At 38.2% G+C, this 19,854-nt stretch overlaps 1 protein-coding gene and 1 pseudogene across 3 annotated transcripts in view; one reads left to right on the plus strand and one right to left on the minus strand.

The window, feature by feature from the left end:
- Window positions 1-19,854, minus strand: part of SENP7 (SUMO specific peptidase 7) — a gene marked incomplete at both ends in the record, with an annotated part of 129,143 nt that overhangs the window by 80,377 nt on the left and 28,912 nt on the right. The window lies entirely within an intron of this gene.
- LOC308263106 (stromal membrane-associated protein 1-like) lies at window positions 14,465-16,053 on the plus strand (annotated as a pseudogene). The gene is made up of 2 exons: window positions 14,465-14,840; window positions 14,947-16,053. The product of its transcript is annotated as a stromal membrane-associated protein 1-like (transcript).

Here is a 19,854-nt window from a genome sequence, read left to right on the forward strand (position 1 = left end):
AAAAGAAAAAAAATGAAATATATCTATTTTAATCTCGAATAAGCAGTTTGCACAGTTTACCACACAAGAATATTAAGAAACAGAATCCAAAATGCTCATGTATTTTCAAGATAACATAGGAGATCTCAAAAATATTATCTATTTGCAGCAGCTACTTGAGTATATATTGCCAGACCATCTAGAATAAAGAAAGCACAAGTCCAAAGAATTTCTGTGAAATACACTAAAACTCCAAACACAATGAATTAGAAAAAAAAGAAGCATAAGCTATAAATAATAGATGAGTGTCATCTCTATGAATTGATATCATACAACAAATACTCTTTTAACACTTTTAGCAAAATAGCTGTGCTGGTAGGATCCTGACACCTAGCAACAAACAAGACAGAGCTCTTGTCTTCATAGAGCTTACATTCCAGAGAACAATTCCATTCATTATTTAATTAAAATTGTGCTAAGTTATATGAAAGACAATTACAAATGCTACGCTTCTTCAAGAAAAGGTATTACTAAGGATATGACCTTCAAACAAAAGTGTGTGTTTTTTTCTTTTGGTGGTCCTAGGAGTGGAACCCATGAGCTATACTCCCAGACCTATTTGGTACTTTTTATTTGGAAACAGGGTCTCACTAAGTTGCTGAGAGCCTCACTAAATAGCTGAAGCTGGCTTCAAACCTGTACGATCCTCCTGTCTCAGCCTCCGAAGCACTGGGATTACAAGTGTGCACCACCACGCCTGGCCAAACTAAAGAGTTTAAGAAGGTCAGGTATTCTCCAAAGGAAAACAGGTGGAAACTGGAGAAAAGACTAGAAACAGGGACAAAACACAAATATTAGCCAGGAATGGTGGCACACACTTGAAATCCCAGTACTTGAGAGGCTGAAACAGGAGGATCACGGTTCACAGCCAGCCTCAGCTACTTATTGAGGGCCTCAACAACTTAGTGAGACCTGGTTTCAAAATAAAGAATAAAATGCAGAGCTGGAGGTGTAGCTAGCTCAGAGATAGAATGCCTAGTTCCATCCCCAGTACTACAAAAAAAAAAAAAGAGAGAGAGAGAAAGAAAGAAAAGAAAAGGAAAAAGAAAAAGAAACACAAATGCTCTGAAATGAGTAAAGCTTCTTCAAGGACATAAAAAGTCTACCTAGCATAGCCAGGCACAGCGGCACATCCCTGTAATCCCAGAATTTGGAAGCTGAGTCAGAAAGATCACAGGTTAGAGGACAGCCTCAGAAACTTACTGATGAGACCTTCAGCAACCCAGCAAGTCCCTGTTTCAAAACAAAAAATAAAATAAGGCTAGGGGTGTAGCTTTGAGGTAGAATGCCTCTGGGTTCAATTCCCAGGACCATAAACAAGAAAGAAAGGAAAAGAAAAAGTGAAGAAATTAGGGATAGAAGGAACTTACCTCAACATTATAAAGGCACTATATGGTAAACACAAAGAAAACATCATACTGAATGTGGAAATACTAAAAGTATTTTCTCTAAAACCATGAACAAGACAAGGATACCCACTATTACCACTCCTATTCAATACAGCACTTAGAATCTTAGCCAGAGCAATGTGTCAAAAGAAGGAAATTAAAGAAATATAAATTAGGAAAGAAGTAAATTATCTGTTTGCAGATAACATGATTCTATATGTGAAAGACCCAAAAAAGTCAACCAGAAGACTTTTAGAGCTGATACACAAATTCAGCAAATATAAAAATCAAAAGCTTTTCTATATACCAACCATGAATCCACTGAAAAAGAACTCTGGAAAACAATTGCCTAAAAAAAAAATAAAGTTAAATTAATAAAATACTTAGGAATAAATCTAACCAAGAAGATAGAGACTTATAACAGTAAAAAAAAAAAAAAACTTATAGAAGGTTGAGACAGGATGATTGCAGGTTTGCAGACAGCCTCAGCTACTTAGTGAGGCCTTTTGCAACTCAGTGAGACCTTGTTTCAAAATAAAGAATAAAAAGTATGGCTAGGGATGTAGCTCAGAGGTATAATGCCCCTGGGTTCCATTCCCAGTACCACACCAAAAAAAAAAAAAAAAAAATTATAGAAGACTGAAGAAACAAACTAAAGATCTCAGACAATAGAAAGACCTCCATATTCTTGGATAGGAAGATGAAACATTGTCAAAATGGCCAAACAACCAAAAATAATTTATATATTCAACATAATTCATTTTAAAATACCACTGTCATTCTGCATAGAGGTAGGGGGAGAAAAGTCCTAAAATTCACATGAAAGAACAAAAGACCCAGAATAGTCAAAGCAATTCTGAGCAATAAAAGCCATCTAAGAGGTATAATAATAAATGATTTCAAATTACAGTATAGAGCCTTAAAAACAAGAACAGCATGATACTGGCACAGAAATAGATACACAGACCAATGAAATGGTCAGGTATTCTCCAAAGGAAAACAAGTGTAAACTGGAGAAAAGACTAAAAAGAGGGACAAAACACAAATATTAGCTGGGCGTGGTGGTGCACGCTTGTAATCCCAGTACTTGGGAGGCTGAGACAAGAGGATCGCAGTTCACGGCCAGCCTCAGATACTTAGGCCCTTTGCAACTCAATGAGACCCTCTTTTAAAATAAAGAATAAAAATAGGGCTGGGGGTGTAGCTCGGAGGTAGAATGCTCCTGGGTTTCATCCCCAATGCTGCAAAAAAAATAAATATATAAATAATAAATTAATAGCCGGGCATGGTGGTGCACACTTATAATCCCAGCATTCGGGAGGCTGAGACCTGGAGGATCGCAGTTCGCAGACAGCCTCAGCTACTTAGTGAGGCCCTCTGCAACTCAGTGAGACCCGGTTTCAAAAAAATAAAGAATAAAAAATAGGGCAGGGGGTGTAGCTTGGAGGTCAAATGCCCCTGGGTTCCATCCCCAGACCCACAAAAAAATAAATAAAAATAAATAAATAAATAATAAAAATAAAAAAGGGCTGGGAGTGTAGCTAAGAGGTAGAATACCCCTGTATTCAAAAAAGGGGTGGATACAAATAATAATAAATGCTGTCAAGAATGTGGGGAAATAGAAACTCTTATACAGTATTGGTGGGACTATAAATTAGTACAACCATTATGGAGATCAGTATGCAGGTTCCTCAAGACTAGGAATGAAAGCACTATGATCAGCCATCCCACTCTTGGTAACTTTCTAAAAGAATTCAAGTCAGAATACGATAGTGATAGCCAGGCATGGTGACACATGCTTGTAATACCAGTACTTGAGAGGCTAAGATAGGAAGATCATAAGTTCAAAGCCAGCCTCAGCTACTTAGGGAAGCCCTCTGAAACTTAGTGAGACTCTGTTTTAATATAAAAGAATAAAATAGGGCTGGGGGTGCTTAGAGGTGGAATGCCTCTGGATTCCATCTCCTAAACCACAATTTTAAAAAAAGTACTATAAGCCAGGCGTGGTGGCGCACACTTGTAATACCAGCATTTACGAGGCTGAGACAGGAGGACCGTGGTTTACAGACAGCCTCAGCTACTTAGTGAGGCCTTTTGTAACTCAATGAGACCCTGTTTCAGAATAAAGAATTTAAAAATAGGGCTGGGGGTATAGCTTGGAGGTATAATGCCCCTGGGTTCCATCCCCAGTACTGCAAAAAAAAAAAAACATACTATAGTGATACATGCATACCTATGCTTATTGGAACAAAATTCACAATAGCCAAGTTACAGAAACAACCTAGGTTCTCATCAGTGGATAAATAGATAAAGAAAATAAGGTATATACACACAATGGAATTTTACTTGGCCATAAGAAAAACAAAATTATGTCATTTGCAAAAAAAATGGATGGAACTGTAGAATATAATACTAAATGAGATCAGCCAGTCTCAGTTCAAGAGCTGTATGCTTTTTCTCATATGTGGAAGCTAGAACGAAAATAAAAAACCAAAGGAACTTCAGTGAAAGGAGGAGAGAGACCTGTAGAACAGTGGAACTGGGGGAGGGAAATGGAGAGGTGAAAATGAGTCTTGAAGAAGGGAACGGTTCAAAATAAAATTATATCCATACACAAAGGTATCACTTCCAATTTCATGGTAGGTATGAGAAGGGAAGAAGAGGAGAAGAGTGGGATCTGAAGGGAATTACACCAAGTGATGTGTGCATGTATTTAATGTATCACTTTGACTCTCATTATGATATACAATTATAATGTACCAATAAGAGGATTTTTTAAGTAGAAGGAGCAAGGATCATTTCCTAAAACTGAAAGGAACATAGGCTCAACAAGAGAAAAGGTTTCAAATAATCACTGTGGAGAAGGACAATAGAAGCTTACTACAGAAGTACAGAAAACTCTTGTAGTTAAGGAATCCCTATGAGATTAATAATCATGAATTTACAGTTCTACAAATACACTGTTGTTTCTTTGTTTCCCAGCAGTACTCAGTCAACTTGGTGTCAACAAAATGCAAACAGGTAATTGAGCTCACAGATGATTAGTACTTACAAAGGGAAAATGGCACTTACTATGAAGAGATCCTGCAGACACCACCTTAACTAAATGATCAAACACAGGGCCGCCAACAGTGGGAAAATCAGACATTACATACCCTCTGAAATGTGCAGTAAGAAGTATATGACATCAAGTATTTTTGCCAAAAATATAAAATAATCATAAGGGCAAATCCAGAAATATCATAAAAGCACAGAAAGCAAGATATTCTAAGACAACCAGCCTAGAGTCTTCAAAATTCAATGCCATGGGGATGGTGAATGTGGCTCAGTGGTAGAGCATTTGCCTAGTATATGCAAGGCCCTGGGTTCATCCCAAGCATCATAATAAAATAAAAAAGAGGAGGGAGAGGAGGAAAGAAAGAAAAGAAAACTCAATATCACCAACAAAAGGAGGGAATGGGGCAGAGCAGGTACGAGCTTCTATAAATAGAGTAATGGGGTATATAGTCAAATATAATGAATGAGCCTCAATTTGACCCTGAACATAAATAAAATAAAACACATTTTGTGGGCATTTAGGAAATTCTGATTGTGGAATTCATAGAAGATGATGAGATGAAGTTATAATTAATTTTTTGATAATATATTGTGGTTGTTATGTAAGAATGCCCTTTTTGTTGCTACTGTTTTTATACAGGATGAATGGTAATAAACTCCAGGGCTTTCTACCACTGAGCTATGCCCCTAGCTCTTTTTTTTTTTTTTAGAATTTTAATGGTGCAATATGATTATAAATCATAATGAGATTCAAAGTGATACATCTCTTCGTATGGTTCCTTCCTAACCCCATTCCATTACTCCCCTCTCCCTTCTCCATATATACTGATAAAGTTGAAGTTGTTGATGATACCCTCATATTTGGACATAATAATTTTATTTGGTCAATTTCTTACTTTGGGGCCTTCTACCTTTTTTCCCCTTCCCTCCTCCCTCCCTCCCCCATCCCCTTCCACTATCCTAATGGACTCTGTCCCTATTATTCAGTCTCTTTTCTTTCCTATTTCTCTCTAGTTTCCATATATGAGAGAAAACATACAACTTTTGATTGTCTGAGACTGGTTGATCTCACTTAGCATAATATCCTCTAGTTCCATCCACTTTCCTGCAAATGACATAATTTTATTCTTCTTTATGGCTGAGTAAGATCCCATTATGGTGTGTATATGCCACTTTTCCTTTATCCACTCATCTTTTGTCAGACATGTAGGTTGGTTTCAAATTTTGGCTATTGTGAAGTGCACTGTTATAAACATGAGGATAGATGTATCACAACAGAATTCTGACTTTAATTTTTTATTATTATATGATTTTAATCCTTTAGAAAGATACTGGTATAGCTGGGTCATAGAGTAGTTCTGTTGATTTCCACAGTAGAAAAAAATTTCTTTTCTTTTTTTATTTAACACTGAGGATTAAACCCATGGGTATTCTACCTCTGAGCTATACCCTAGCTCTCTTTTTTATTTATTTATTTTTTAAAACAGGAACTCACTAGGTTGATGAGAATCTCACTATATTGCTGGGTTTGGTCTCGAACCTGCAATCTTCCTATCTCAATCTCTAAAGTACTAGGATTACAGCATGAACCACCATCCCCAGCTGATAGAAAATTTTTGAGCTGAGGTCTCACTAAATTGCTTAGGCTAGACGGGCTTGGTAGCACACACTTGTAATCCCTATGCTTGGGAGGCTGAGACAGGAGGATTGCACAGGTTTGAAGCCAACCACAGCTACTTAGTGAGGCCCTCCGCAACTTAGTTGAGACCCTGTTTCAAAATAAAGAATAAAACATAGGGCTAGGGGTGTAACTTGGAGGTCAAATGCCCCTGAGTTCCATCCCCAGACCCACAAAAATAAATAAATAAATAAATAAATAAATAAATAAATAAATAAATAAATAGCTTAGGCTAGCTTAAAACTTGCAACTCTCCTGCCTCAGCCTACTAAGTACTGGGATTACCCTGTTTATGCCTTTGTTTCTAAGAAATGCAAACTGAAGTATTTAAAAAAGAAATGCCATGATATCTGCAAGTTACTTTCATACACATGTATAAAAAGAGAATGAGAGACAGCTAATGTGGTAAAATGTTAGCAACTGGTGAAACTAGAAGTCAGATATATGTAGTCAGTGTACTCTTAAAATAATTCCATTTCTGGAATTCCACACAAAAGAAAATATGAAATATAGGAGAGAAGTAAAATTTTATGCACAAAATATTCACCACAGTATTGTTTATAATAGAAATAAACAGAGCCGGGCATGATGGTGCATGCTTATAATCCCAGCATTTGGAAGGCTGAGACTGGAGGATCGCGGTTTGCGGACCACCTCGGCTACTTAGTGAGGCCCTCGGCAACTTAGTGAGACCCTGTTTCAAAAATAAAGAATAAAAAGAAATAGGACAGAGCGTGTAGCTTGGAGGTCAAATGCCCCTATGTTCCATCCCCAAACCCACAAAAATAAAAAAATAAAATAAAAAAGAAAGAAACAGGGCTGGGGTATAGGTCAGTGACAGAGCACTTCCCTTATATTTACAAGGCCCTGGTTCAATCCCTAGCACAAGAGAGGAAAAGGGGAGGACAGTGATATAAGAAGGAGAAATAAACTAAAGACAACCTTAAACGCCCAGCAATAGCAAAATGCTCAGGGAAAGAAAGAATGTAGGAATATAGGGAGGGAGGAAAAGAGGAAACTTAAAACCTAAAGTGTAGCTGGGCATGGTGGTGCAAGTTTGTAATCCCAGCATTCAGGAGGGGAAGTCCAGAGGATCCCACTTTGCAGACAGCCTCAGGTACTTAGCAAAGCCCTTCCCAACTCAGTGAGACACTGTTTCAAAAAATAAAAAGACTAAAAAACAAGGCTGGGGGTGTAGCTCTGAGGTACAATACCCCTGGGTTCCATCCCCAGAACAGGAAAAAAAAAAAAAACTTAAGTGCCTAGCAACAGCAGAATGTCATGATAAAGCCATTAATAGCGTGTTACTTGGTCTCTTAAAAGTCCCCTATCTTTGGCTAGACATATTGGCAGAGTTATAAGTAAAGTACTGCATTCCCTTAATGCTAAATTTAAAATGAGATATAGCCGGGTGTGGTGGCACATGCTTGTAAACCCAGTATTCGGGAAGCGGAGATTGGAGGATTGCAGTTCACAGACAGCCTCAGCTACTATTTAGTGAGGCCCTTTGCAACTCAGTGAGACCCTGTTTCAAAAATAAAAAGACTTAAAAAAAAAAAATAGGGCTGGAGGGGTGTGGCTTGGAGGTACAATGCCCCTGGGTTCAATCCCCAGTACCGCAAAATAAAATAATAAAGTAAAAGAAAATAAAATAAAGTGAGATATAAAGCAAAAGTATACCAGCATGTTTCTGAGAGTTCCAGATTTTATTAGCTTGAAAGCATGTTCCCAGTGAATTAAGGTATTACTATTGGACAGCACAGAAGATGCACACAAACCAATGGCTCATATTAAAATCAAAATGTAAATCTGAAAAACACTTGCTTCCACCTCTAGGCACTTCCTTCTGTCCCTCTGCTACCAGCAAGATGAACAAATCCTGATACACACTGCCCAGAGGCGTAACAATTCCATGCCCAAGATGCACCCAAGAAAGGCAGGATTATTTTTTTTTAACAGATTGAGTTGATGCACTATATCCTTGGTTATAGTAAAAATAGAAAATACTCTTGTAACTTTGGGATTTTGAATTGAATATTGAATTGTGGAAAAGCACAATCTTGATCAGACAAATGGCATGTTGTGAATGTATACACAGAAATTAAAAGGCCACAGCCAACTAAGCTGATTATGACTGGATGACTTTGTTCTTTGCTTCATGTGTTTTTGTTTCCTGTAGTACATATGTTAACTTTAAAAAATAAAGGTTATTTTATAACCCTGAAAAAAGTCCCCTATCTTAAATTTTTTAAGGTAACTGGCTGTTTTCTACTTGTTTTATTTCTATTTTCTATACTAAGCAAACACTATTGAGAATTTTTTTAAGGATTAGTAAGTAATTCAATTTTACCTAGGTAAATACTATCAATTGACTAGTAAAATGAACAGATAATTTATGTAGGCTGGAAATTAAACTATTCCTTACAGTTTAATTAACCAAATAAAATACATATAATTTTTTTTTTTTTTTTTTTTGGTGGTACTGGGGTTTCTGGCCAGACCTATTTTATACTTTTTATTTGGAAACAGGGTCTCTTAAGCCAGCGTGGCTGGCTTCGAACTTGCACGATCCTCCTGTCTCCACCTCCGAGCGTGGGGATTACAAGCATGCGCCACCACGCCCAGCATTAAAATACATATAAAAGTTTAAGGATATATAAGATGTATTTTTAATCTAATGGTAAAACTATATGAAATAAATACTGATTTAGAAAATCATTTCCCAATTTTTTAACTTTTTTTTCTTCTGTTGCACTATGGATTGAATCCAAGGGTGTTCTACCCTTGAGCTGTACCCTAAGCCCTATTTTATTTCATACTTTGAAACAGAGTCTCTTTAAGTTGCTGAGGCTGGCCTTAAGTCTAGGATTCTCTTGTCTGTTTCTCCAAAAACTCATAAATGTATTGTTTATGCATCAATGCACTGCCTACAAAAACCTCACTTCACCAGTAAGAACATGTGCATACACACACACACACACACACACACACACACACACACACACTCACACACACACACTCACAGAAAACAAAAGGCAGGAAAGTAATATTGCAAGCAAATGGAAACTTGAAGCAAGAGGTAGTAGTCTTGCCTATATCTAACAAAATAGACTTTAAGACAAAATTGTAAAGAGACAAAGGTCATGAAGATGGTGTGATAAAGAGATCAATTCAACACAAAGATATAACTATTATAAATCCATATAAGCAAGACTAATGAGAATTTTAAAAACTAAGGGCTGGGGTGGGTATGGTGGTACACACTTGTAATCCCGAGCTGGGAAGGCCAAGACAGGAGGATCACGCAGGTTCAAAGCCAGCCTCAGCTGGCTTAAGAGACCCTGTTTCCAAATAAAATATAAAATAGGTCTGGGAGTATAGCCCGGAGGTAAAAGGCCCCTGGGTTCCATCTCCAATACCATGGGAAAAAAAAAAAAAAACTAAGGGCTGGGGATAGAGCTCAGTGGTAGAGCACTTCTCTAGCATGTGAAAGGCCCTGGATTCAATCTCCAACACACACACACACACACAAAAGACTTAATTGTTTCATTACAATAATTACTTTAAATGTAAATCAACTAAACTCACCAATGAAAATACAAAGATTAGCAGATTGAATAAAAACACATGCTTGAATTAAATGATGTCTGTAAGATATTCACTTTTGATCTAAAGACACAATAGGTTAAAAATGAAAGTATGACAAAAATATCCCATGTAAACAATAACCAAAAGAGAGCAGTGGTGCTGTAGAACTATTGTACTATAGAAAATTTAAGTATAATTACATGTCAATCCATTAACAATGATAATTAACACTTATAAACATATAACATATCAAAGTAAATGAGGTTAAAAAAAACAGAATTGAAGAAAAAAAGTTCGACAATAATAGCTGGAAACTTAAATATCCCAATAATGGATACAATAAGCAAAAACAAGACAAGACAATAATATAATTCAACTCAAAATTCACAGAAAGAAATTCTTCAAACTTTACAAATATGTAGAAGTTAAGCAATACATACTTAACAAATGGATCAAAGAGACAATCATACCAGAAATTAAAAAACACTTTTGACCTCAATGAAAACAAAACTACAATACACCAGAATTTGTGGATCACACTAAAGCAATGTTTATTAGGAAATTTAAAACTGTAAATGCCTATGCAGATTCAAAACCAGCTTCAGCAACTTAGTGAGACTGTCAGCAATCTCGTGAGACTCTGTTTTAAATTTTAAAATAAAAGAAGCCTGGGGATATAGTTCAGAAGTAGACCACCCTGGGTTCCATCTCCAGTACCCCATTCCCCTCCAAAAAATGAGTTCAAAAGACCCAACTAAGCTGGGTCTGGTGGCACAAGCCTGTAATTCTAGTATTTAGAAGACAGTTAGTAAAGAAGAAAGACCTCAAATCAAAACCTACCTAGCCGGGCATGGTGGCACATGCTTGTAATCCCAGTATTTGGGAAGCTGAGACAGGAGGATCACAGGTTTGGGGCCAGCCTCCACAACTTGTGAGGCCCTGTTTCAAAATAAAGAATAAAATAGGGCTAGAGGTATAGCTTGGAGGTAGAATGTCCCCAGGTTCTATCCTGAGTACCACATTAAAAAAAAAAAAAGAAAGAAACTAAAAAAAGAACAGCAAACTATATCCAAAGGAAAAAAATAATAAAGACTATATTGAAAATATATCAAATAAAACAACATAAAAAAATCAATAGTGAAATGTAATGAAACCAAGAGCCAATTCTTTGAAAAGATTAACAAAGTTGACAAATCATTACATAGACTGATCAAGAAAAAGAGAGAAGCCAGGCATGGTGGCACGCGCTTGTAATCCCCGCGCTTGGGAGGCAGAGACAGGAGAATCGCGCAGGTTCGAAGCCAGCCGCGCTGGCTTAAGAGACCCTGTTTTCAAATAAAATATAAAATAGGTCTGGGAGTGTAGCCCGGAGGTAGAAGGGTTCCAGTCCCAGTACCACCAAAAAAGAAAAAAAAAAAAAAAGAAAGACTCAAAGGGAAGGGTGGTCACTAACAGTGTAACAGGAATTAAAAGGCTTATAGAGGAATGCTCTCAACAACCGTATGGCAAAAAAGTTAGATAACTTACATAAAAAGTAAAAGCCCTAAGACACAAAGTACCAAAACTGATTCACAAAAACTAAAGGAAAAGTACTATTTTGTTTTGTATGTGTGTCTGTGTGTATGTGTGTTACTGGAGATTGAACCCAGGGGCATAATTTTACCTCTGAGCTACATCCCCAGCCCTATTTTTAATATTTTATTTTATTTTATTATTATTATTTTTGTGTGTGTGTGTGTGGTACTGGGGGTGGAACCCAGAGGCTTTCTACCTCCGGGCTATACTCCCAGACATATTTTCTATTTTATTTGGAAACAGGATCTCACTAAGTTGCTGAGAGCCTCACTAAGTAGCTGAGGCTGGCTTCGAACATGCGTGATCCTCCTGTCTCAGCCTCCCAAGCCCAGGAATTACAAGCGTGCGCCACCATGCCCAGCTTATTTTTATTATTTTAAAACAGGGTCTCCCTAGCTTGATGAGAGCTTCACTCTTTGCTCAGGCTGTCCTCAAATCTACAATCCTCCTGTCTCAGCCTCCCAAGTATTGGTATCACAGGCATGCACCAATACACCTGGCTTAAAAAGATTTTAAAACTTAAATTTGTAATTTTAAATTTTCTCACACATACAAAAAAAAAAACACACATGGTTTCACTGATAAATTCATCTAAACATTAAAGAACTGATACCAATTCTCAAAAAGATCTCCTAAGGGAAAAAAATAGAAGAGAATAATTTCCAACCCATTCTGAGGCCAGTATGAACCTAATACCAAAGCCAGAAAAATACAACACAAGGAGAAAAAAAAAGGTGAAACCAGATGTGGTGGTGCATACCTATAATCCCAGTACTTATGAGGCTGAGACAGGAGGATCTCAAGCTTCAAGGCCAGCCTCAGCACCTTAGGGAGGCCGTCAGCAACTTAGTAAAACCCTATTATAAAATAAAATATATAAGAGGGCCATAATATTGCTAAGAGGTATAATTCCCCAGGGTTCCATCCCCAGTACCAAAAAAATTAAAACAACAGATGAATTCTCCTCTTGAATGCAAATGTAAAATATCAACAAATCCAAGCAAACTGAATTCAGCTATATATAAAAAGGATTATAAATCATGTGGAATTTATTGCAAGAATATAAGTTTAACATCTGTGCACTATATTAATAGAATAACTGATAGAAATTACATGGAATAGCTGCAGAAAAAAAAAGTTTTCCAAAAATCAAACACCCATTCATGACATAAAGCCTCCAACAAATTAAGAATGGAACTTCTTCAACATGATAAAGTATAATTATGAAAAGTCTACAGCAAGCCCAGCACTAAGTTGAGGCCCTGAGTTGCTGAGACTGGCCATGAATCTTTGATCCTCCTATCTCAGCCCCCCCCAAGTCCTGGGATTACAAGTGTGGACCACCACATCTGGCCTTTTTTAAACAAGGTCTCACTAAGTTGCAGAGGGCCTCACTAAATTGCTGAGGTGGCCACGAGTCATTGATCTTCCTGTCTCAGCCTCCCAAGTACTAGGAACATAGGCAGGCACCACCATGCCAGGCATCATTATCTCATATCTCAAAATTGCAAGGAATCCACTAAAAACTACTAGAACTAATTAAGTCACAGCACACACGGCCAACATACATAAATCACTTGTATTTCAATACACTAGCAGTGAATAGTCTTTTTATTTATTTTAGAATTCCAGTGATACAATAAAATTATACATTGCAGTGAGATTCAAACAGATACATTCATAAATCCACACATCTCTTGGAGTGTTTCCTTCTGCAGCCCCGCTCAGCTGACCCTTTCCTGTCTCCCCTTGCATTAGTGATACTAGTGGTGATACCTTCCTATATGAACAAAACATTACTAGTCCGTTTCCTTCCTTCACCCTCCTTTCTCTCCTCCCTTCTTCCCATGACTCCCTTCTGCTGATCTCATTTCCATGAGAGTCTTTTTTCTTTCCTATTTTATTTCTAGCTTCCACATACAAAAGAACACATTATCCTTCACTTTCTAAGACCGGATAATTTCATTTAGCACCACGTTCTCTAGTTCCATCCATTTTCCTGCAAATGGCATGATTTTGTTCTTTATTTCTGAGTAGAATTCCACTGTGTGTATGCACCACATATTACCTGAATAGGTTGGATCCATAATTTGGCTACTGTGAGTTTTGCTGCTATAAACATGGGGATGCATATATCACTATAGTATTGACTTTTGGAAAGATACCAAGGTGTGGTATAAGCAGGGTCACATAGCGTTCCAACCCTAGGCATTTGAGGAACCTCCATACTGACAATTTATAACACTACCAACAGTTTCTAAGTGTCCCTTTCTCCCCACATCCTCACCAGCATATATTATTATTTGTATTCTTGATGCCATTTTAACTGGGATTAGATGGAATCTCAGGGTAGTTTTGATTTGTATTTCCCTGACTGCTAAAGATACTGAATACTTTTTCATATATTTGCTAGCCATTTGTATTTCTTTCTTCCAAAAGCATCAACTAAGTTCAATTGCCCATTTTCTGACTCTGAGTAGAAATTTTAGAATAATACAAAGCCCTCTAAATTTAAAACATTTGTTAAAAAAAATCACATTCCACCATTCTAAAGCTGGCAGGTTGAGCAAACTATAAAACTGATTATACTATTGCCTACTGAATATATCACTTTAAACATTTCCTTTTGTCAGAACCACGTCAAGACCATGTCAAGTAATTTTTATGTATTAAAAGTGTGGCAAATTTGCCGGGCGTGGTGGTGCACGCTTGTAATCCCCGCGCTTGGGAGGCGGAGACAGGAGGATCGCGCAGGTTCGAAGCCAGCCGTGCTGGCGTAAGAGACCCTGTTTCAAAAATATAAAAATAGGTCTGGGAGTGTAGCCCGGAGGAAGAAGGGCTTCCAGGAACCCCAGTACCACCAAAAAAAAAAAAAAAAGTGTGGCAATTTTGGTAATTATTGTTTTTATGTTAATAATCTGTTTTTAAATGTTCATATTTTTAGCCAGGCATGATGATGCACACCTGTAATTCCACTACTTTGGAGGTTGAGAAAGGAGGATCACAAGTTTGAGGACAGCCTTGGCAAGTAGTGAAACTCTCATCAAACTAGCAAGGATCTGTTTCAAAAAAGTTAAATATCCCCTCAGTGCTCAGGCGGAGCATGAGGGCCAGGGAAGCCAGGAGGTGGGACACATCAATGTCGCCACTGCGGCTGCCCCTCCTGGGCAGAGTTTGCCCATGGTCCCAGGTGTCCACTCTGCCTGGCCCAGTCAGCGCCCGCCACTGGGGCCCCTGCCTGGCTCCCGATATAGCAATGAGCTCCTGCCAGGAGAAGGCTCAGAGGCTGAACGAGCAGCACCAGCTCATCCTGTGCAAACTGCTGAGGGAGAAGACAACAAGTAATGCGCCAACTGCAAGGCCGAGGTCCCTGATGGGCTCCCTGAAACATTGGTGTATTTATTTTCATCAGATGTGCTAGAATTCATAGAAATCTTGGGGTTCAGACATCCAGGGGTCAATTCAGTCAACCTAGACCAATGGACACCAGAACAGATACAGCAGCTGGAATCAAAAAGATCTTAAAACCAGTCCTGAAAGTCTTGCTCTCATGTAAGAAATCCTAGTGGATTTTGAGAGGAAAATAAGAGAACTAGTCTAGAAAATTTCAAGTGGTAGTAGAGTGCATACTAAAGCAAGACTACTCTATGAAGCCAATCTTCCAGAGAACTTTCGCAAACCACAGACAGATCAAGCAGTAGAATTTTTCATCAGAGATAAGTATGAAAAGAATATTATGATAAAAATGCTATAGCAATTACAAATAGAGAAAAGGAAAAAAAAGGAAGATAAAAAGAGCCAGAAAAACCTACTAAACCACTTAGAACTGAAAAGTTGCAGAAGAAAAAAGATCAACAACTGGAGCCTAAAAAAGCACCAGCCCTAAAAAAAAAAAAAAAAAAAAAAAAAAAAAAAAAAAAAAAAAAAAAACGCAAAGCCCACTGATGATCTGCTAGGAGTTGACGGTTCTGCTGAAGCTCCAGTGACCAATGGAAATACAGCCACAGTGCCAGACCTGAATGATGATCTGGGCATCTTTGGGCCAATGATTTCTAATCCCTCACCAGAAACTGTTATGCCCCAGCTCAAGGGACATCTTCTGTACCAGGAGCTGCCACCCTATCTACAGTAACATCTGGGAATCTGGATCTATTCACTGAGCAAGCTACAAGATCAGAAGCAGCAGCGAAGAAACAACTCTCCAAAAACTCCATCTTTTATCTGTATGGCACAGGAGCCATTCAACAGCAAAGCACTCCTGGTGTGTTTATGGGACCCACAAATTTACCATTTACCTCACAAGCATCGACTACATTTCAAGGTTTTCCAATGGGTGTGCCTGCAGCTCGCAGCCCCATGGGAAACACGATGGGACAGAGTACAAGCATGATGATGGGCAAGCCCTGCCCAGGGGGTGCATGGGAAATGCACAGACTGGAGTGATGCTACTTCCTCAGAATGCTGTTGGTCCCCAGGGAGGACTGGTGGGACAGATGGGAGCACCCCAGAGTAAGTTTGGCCTGCCGCGAGCTCAGCAGCCTCGGGGGAGCCTCTCACAAGTGAATCAGCAAATGGCTGGCATGAGTATCTCAAGTGCAACCCCTACGGCAGGGTTTGGCCAGCCCCACAGCACAACAGCAGGATGGTCTGGAAACTCATTGGGTCACACTCAGCACACAGCTGTGGAAATTAGCTTCAGCACACGTTTCATCCAGAACCACCACCTGACAGTCCTTGCTAAAATGCATTTAGTTCCCACTTACTCATGTACATATATACTTTTTTCTTTCTCCCCCATTTGTCCATATTAAGAATTACCTGATTGACCATGTTGGTCTGTACTGATTAAGTTTGATGTGGTGGGAAGCAGGTTGAAAAACCATTTTTTGTCAAGGGCAGCTTTGTTAATATTTCCCCTGATCTCATTAACCACATTATCTGAGAAGCTGCTCAGTCAACTTGCATAATCAGTTTTACTACCAATAAAATTATGGCTCTAATGTTTATATACAAGGGAAGTAGTTATCATGTTAGTAATACCTCTAACAGTTTAAACCCCATCCCCAAATTAGCCAGTAATCCTGTAGGAAGGTACTGTATGATCTAATGTTTAATCATATAAATAGGGTGTAAATGTATCACTGAACACCAGTTTTCTAGTGTATCAAAATTTTGTTTCCTGATATCGCAGGGTACTTCCGGGAAGATGGCGACCGAGAAAAGCGGGGCTAAAGAGCCCCGCTAACAACCAATCTCCATTACCACAAAATCAGTGCCTTTCATAGCCAGAAAACACCATCACCAGAGAAACAAAAAAATCACCAGGCTCCAGAGAGAAAGCGGACTGAGAACAGAGCTCAGAGCCACAGAGGAGATACACCAGCTTCACGCCCGAGGACGTGGCAGCAGCGCCATACTGCCGGCGGCAGCGGCGAATTCACCGGATGGCTACAGCAAGCCGAGGTGAGCCGCTGCGGGACAGCCAGGTGGGATTTTTCAGCGCAGGGAGCATCTAAAGCTCCCAGTGGCTGAACTCAGCACACGCTGCAGGGACTCAGAGTGGAACTCAAAACCAAGAAGAAATAAGCCAGCCTCACGGCCAAGGGCATAGCAGCGGCGCCATATTGCCACCGGCGGCAGCAGCAGCAAATTCACTGAGTCCAGTACAGCTACACCTGCGAACTCAAGAACAGTGAGTCAAATTGCGGGCCACAGAGGAGAAATCCCAGTACTGTACTCCCAGGGACTTGACCCAGTGGGGGAGTGGCGGTGGCAGAGATATCACACCATAGGAGAACGTGCAACCTGGCACCCCCCATAGCTTAAAGCAGCCTCTATCGACTCTCTGGGTCGGAGACTCTGTGATACAACCCAGTAAAGGTGTAGTGGGGTCTCAGAGTACAGACTCGAGATCCAGAGCACCTTAAGTGAAGCCGTTGTGACCCAGGGAAGAACCCAGAGAAAGCACAAACTTCTGAAATCATGGGAAAGAGGAATAATACTGGAGCAATGAATGCCCACAACCCCACAACATCAGAACCCGATAAAACAGAAAATCAGAGATTTCTAGAAGATCAAATTAGGAAAATAACTGTATAAATAATAGAGGTGCTTCGAAAAGAACTCAGAGAGAGCCAAAAAGAGATAAAGGATGCAATTAATGAAGTAAAGGCCTCAATTCAAAGTACAAACAACCGATTAGACCACATGGAGAACAGAATCTCGCTCTTAGATGATCATTCCAAAAATGAACGCATACTTTCTAACTTAGAAAAAAAAATCCAACAGCAGGAATCTGACATTGAAATATGGGCCCATTTTAAGAGAGCAAACCTAAGAATAATTGGAATAGAGGAGGGAAAAGAAAGTGAAACCAAAGGGATCAACAATCTCTTCAAGGAAGTAATAGCAGAAAATTTTCCAAACATAGAGCAAGAGGTCGATACACAGATCCAGGAAACTTATAGAACTCCCTTTAGACAGGATCAGAGAAGAGGATCCCCACGCCACATAATTGTCAAAATGACCAATGTGGAAGCCAAGCAGAGAATCTTAAAGGCAACAAAAACAAAGGGCCAAGTGACATTCAGAGGCAAACCAATTAGAATCACTCCAGACTTCCCAAACCAAGTCATGAGAGCCAGAAGGGCTTGGAGTAACATATTCCAAACTCTGAAAGAAAACAACTTCCAGCCAAAAATTTCCTACCCAGAAAAACTTTCTATCAAATTAGATGGAGAAATAAGAAGCTTCCAGACAAACAGAAACTGAAGGAATTTATGTCTTCAAAACCAGCACTAGAGAAAATACTCAAAGAGATTAACTACAAAGAAGAAATAGGTAACACACACCAGAACCAGAGAAACAAGAATTTCCATCCAACAGACAACTAAGATTGGTTATCTGTGGAGATTCATTATTTATGTTAGTCTTTTACCTATCTCTAAATTGTACTGTTTGCTTTTATTGTTGTTAATTTTAGGATGTCTAGTTGGAATATTAATATACTTTCAGATATAGCATTTGGAAATATTTTATCCCATTCTATTATTAACTTTTAACTCTGTTTACATTGTCTTTGGATATACAATATTTTTTTATTTTTTAGGGAGTTTGTATACTCTTCTGTTGCCTGTGCCATTGAAATCATATCCAAGAAATCACTGCCAATTTCAATGTTGTGAGGTTTTATGACCCAGATTTTATTCTAAAAGTTTATAGTCTTAAGATTTATATTTAGGTCTTTTATCTATTTTGAGTTAATATTTGTATATGGGATTAGGTAAGGGTCCAATTTTATTCTTTTCCATGTAAGTATTATTTTTCAACAATATCTAGTTAAAGGATTATTATTTCCACCACCAAATGTTCGTGGAAACCTTGTCAAAAATAACTTGACAATATAGGGAAGAATTTAGCTCTAGGCTTGTATTTAACTCCAATGGTTTATATATCTGCCTTTAGAACAGTACTACACTGTTTCAATTATTATAGCTTTATATGGTTTGAAATCAGAAAATATATATCTTCTAGCTTTGTTCTTTTTCAAAATCGTTTTGGGTATCTAGAATCCATATTCCATATTAGGACAGATTTTTTTTCTGAAAAATAAATATATAAATATATGATAGTTTCACCTAAAAAATAGAAAAAAAATATTCTCTGGTAAGAAAGAAAACAAAAAGAAATATTGAAATGTTATCTTTAAGTCATCAAAAGCTTGGTATCAGACAAATGAAACTGTTATGTGAGATTATCATTTTTAATTTTTGATAAATTGCTATAATACTAGATGTCAACCACTAAGCCAAGCATGGGAAGGAGGGATGGGGAGAGAATGGGGTGGGGATCGGGTGGGGGCTGACTGGGTGATGTGTGCATGTATGTCTACAAAAGTTTGTATCCCACTATGATGTATGAATACAGTGCACCAATAAATAAAAAAAATTTTTGTTTCCTCATTCACTTCACTGTGCTACTGTTATGATGTGCTTAACATGAATTGTGGTTAGTGAAAGGAAAATAAACCTAGATGTTACTATAAAACTTAATTGAATGAATGTTGAAAGAATTCAAATTTTTCCTGCCTCCTATAATTTGGACCTTTTCTTATGTACACAGTGCTCACATGCAGACCTATTTGTGCACTAAACACAAACAGGGTAACTAAACAAAGCCAATTTGTATCCTTGAAGGCATATCCAGGTTTATGACAGTAATTGTGTTTACATTTTATGGTGTCTAGTACTGACAAAATGTTATTTCCCTATATTAAACAGATGACTCCAAAGTATATATATTATATATACATCTACATATATATACACAATAGGATTGTGGGTATAGCTCAGAGGTAGAATGCCCTTGGGTTCAGCGCTCAGTACCACAAAAAATAATCTTTTTTTTATTCTTTAACTTTGCCATTAAGTGCACAGTAAGTAGACCTTATAGAGCTAATACAGATACCCTGAAAATCATTAACTGTGGAATAGGAGTCAATGTTGTAAACTCTATAAGGAAGGCAAAAAA

The sequence above is a fragment of the Muscardinus avellanarius genome, assembly GCF_963383645.1.
Source record: "Muscardinus avellanarius genome assembly, chromosome: 5".
NCBI classification, from domain to species: Eukaryota; Metazoa; Chordata; class Mammalia; order Rodentia; family Gliridae; genus Muscardinus; species Muscardinus avellanarius.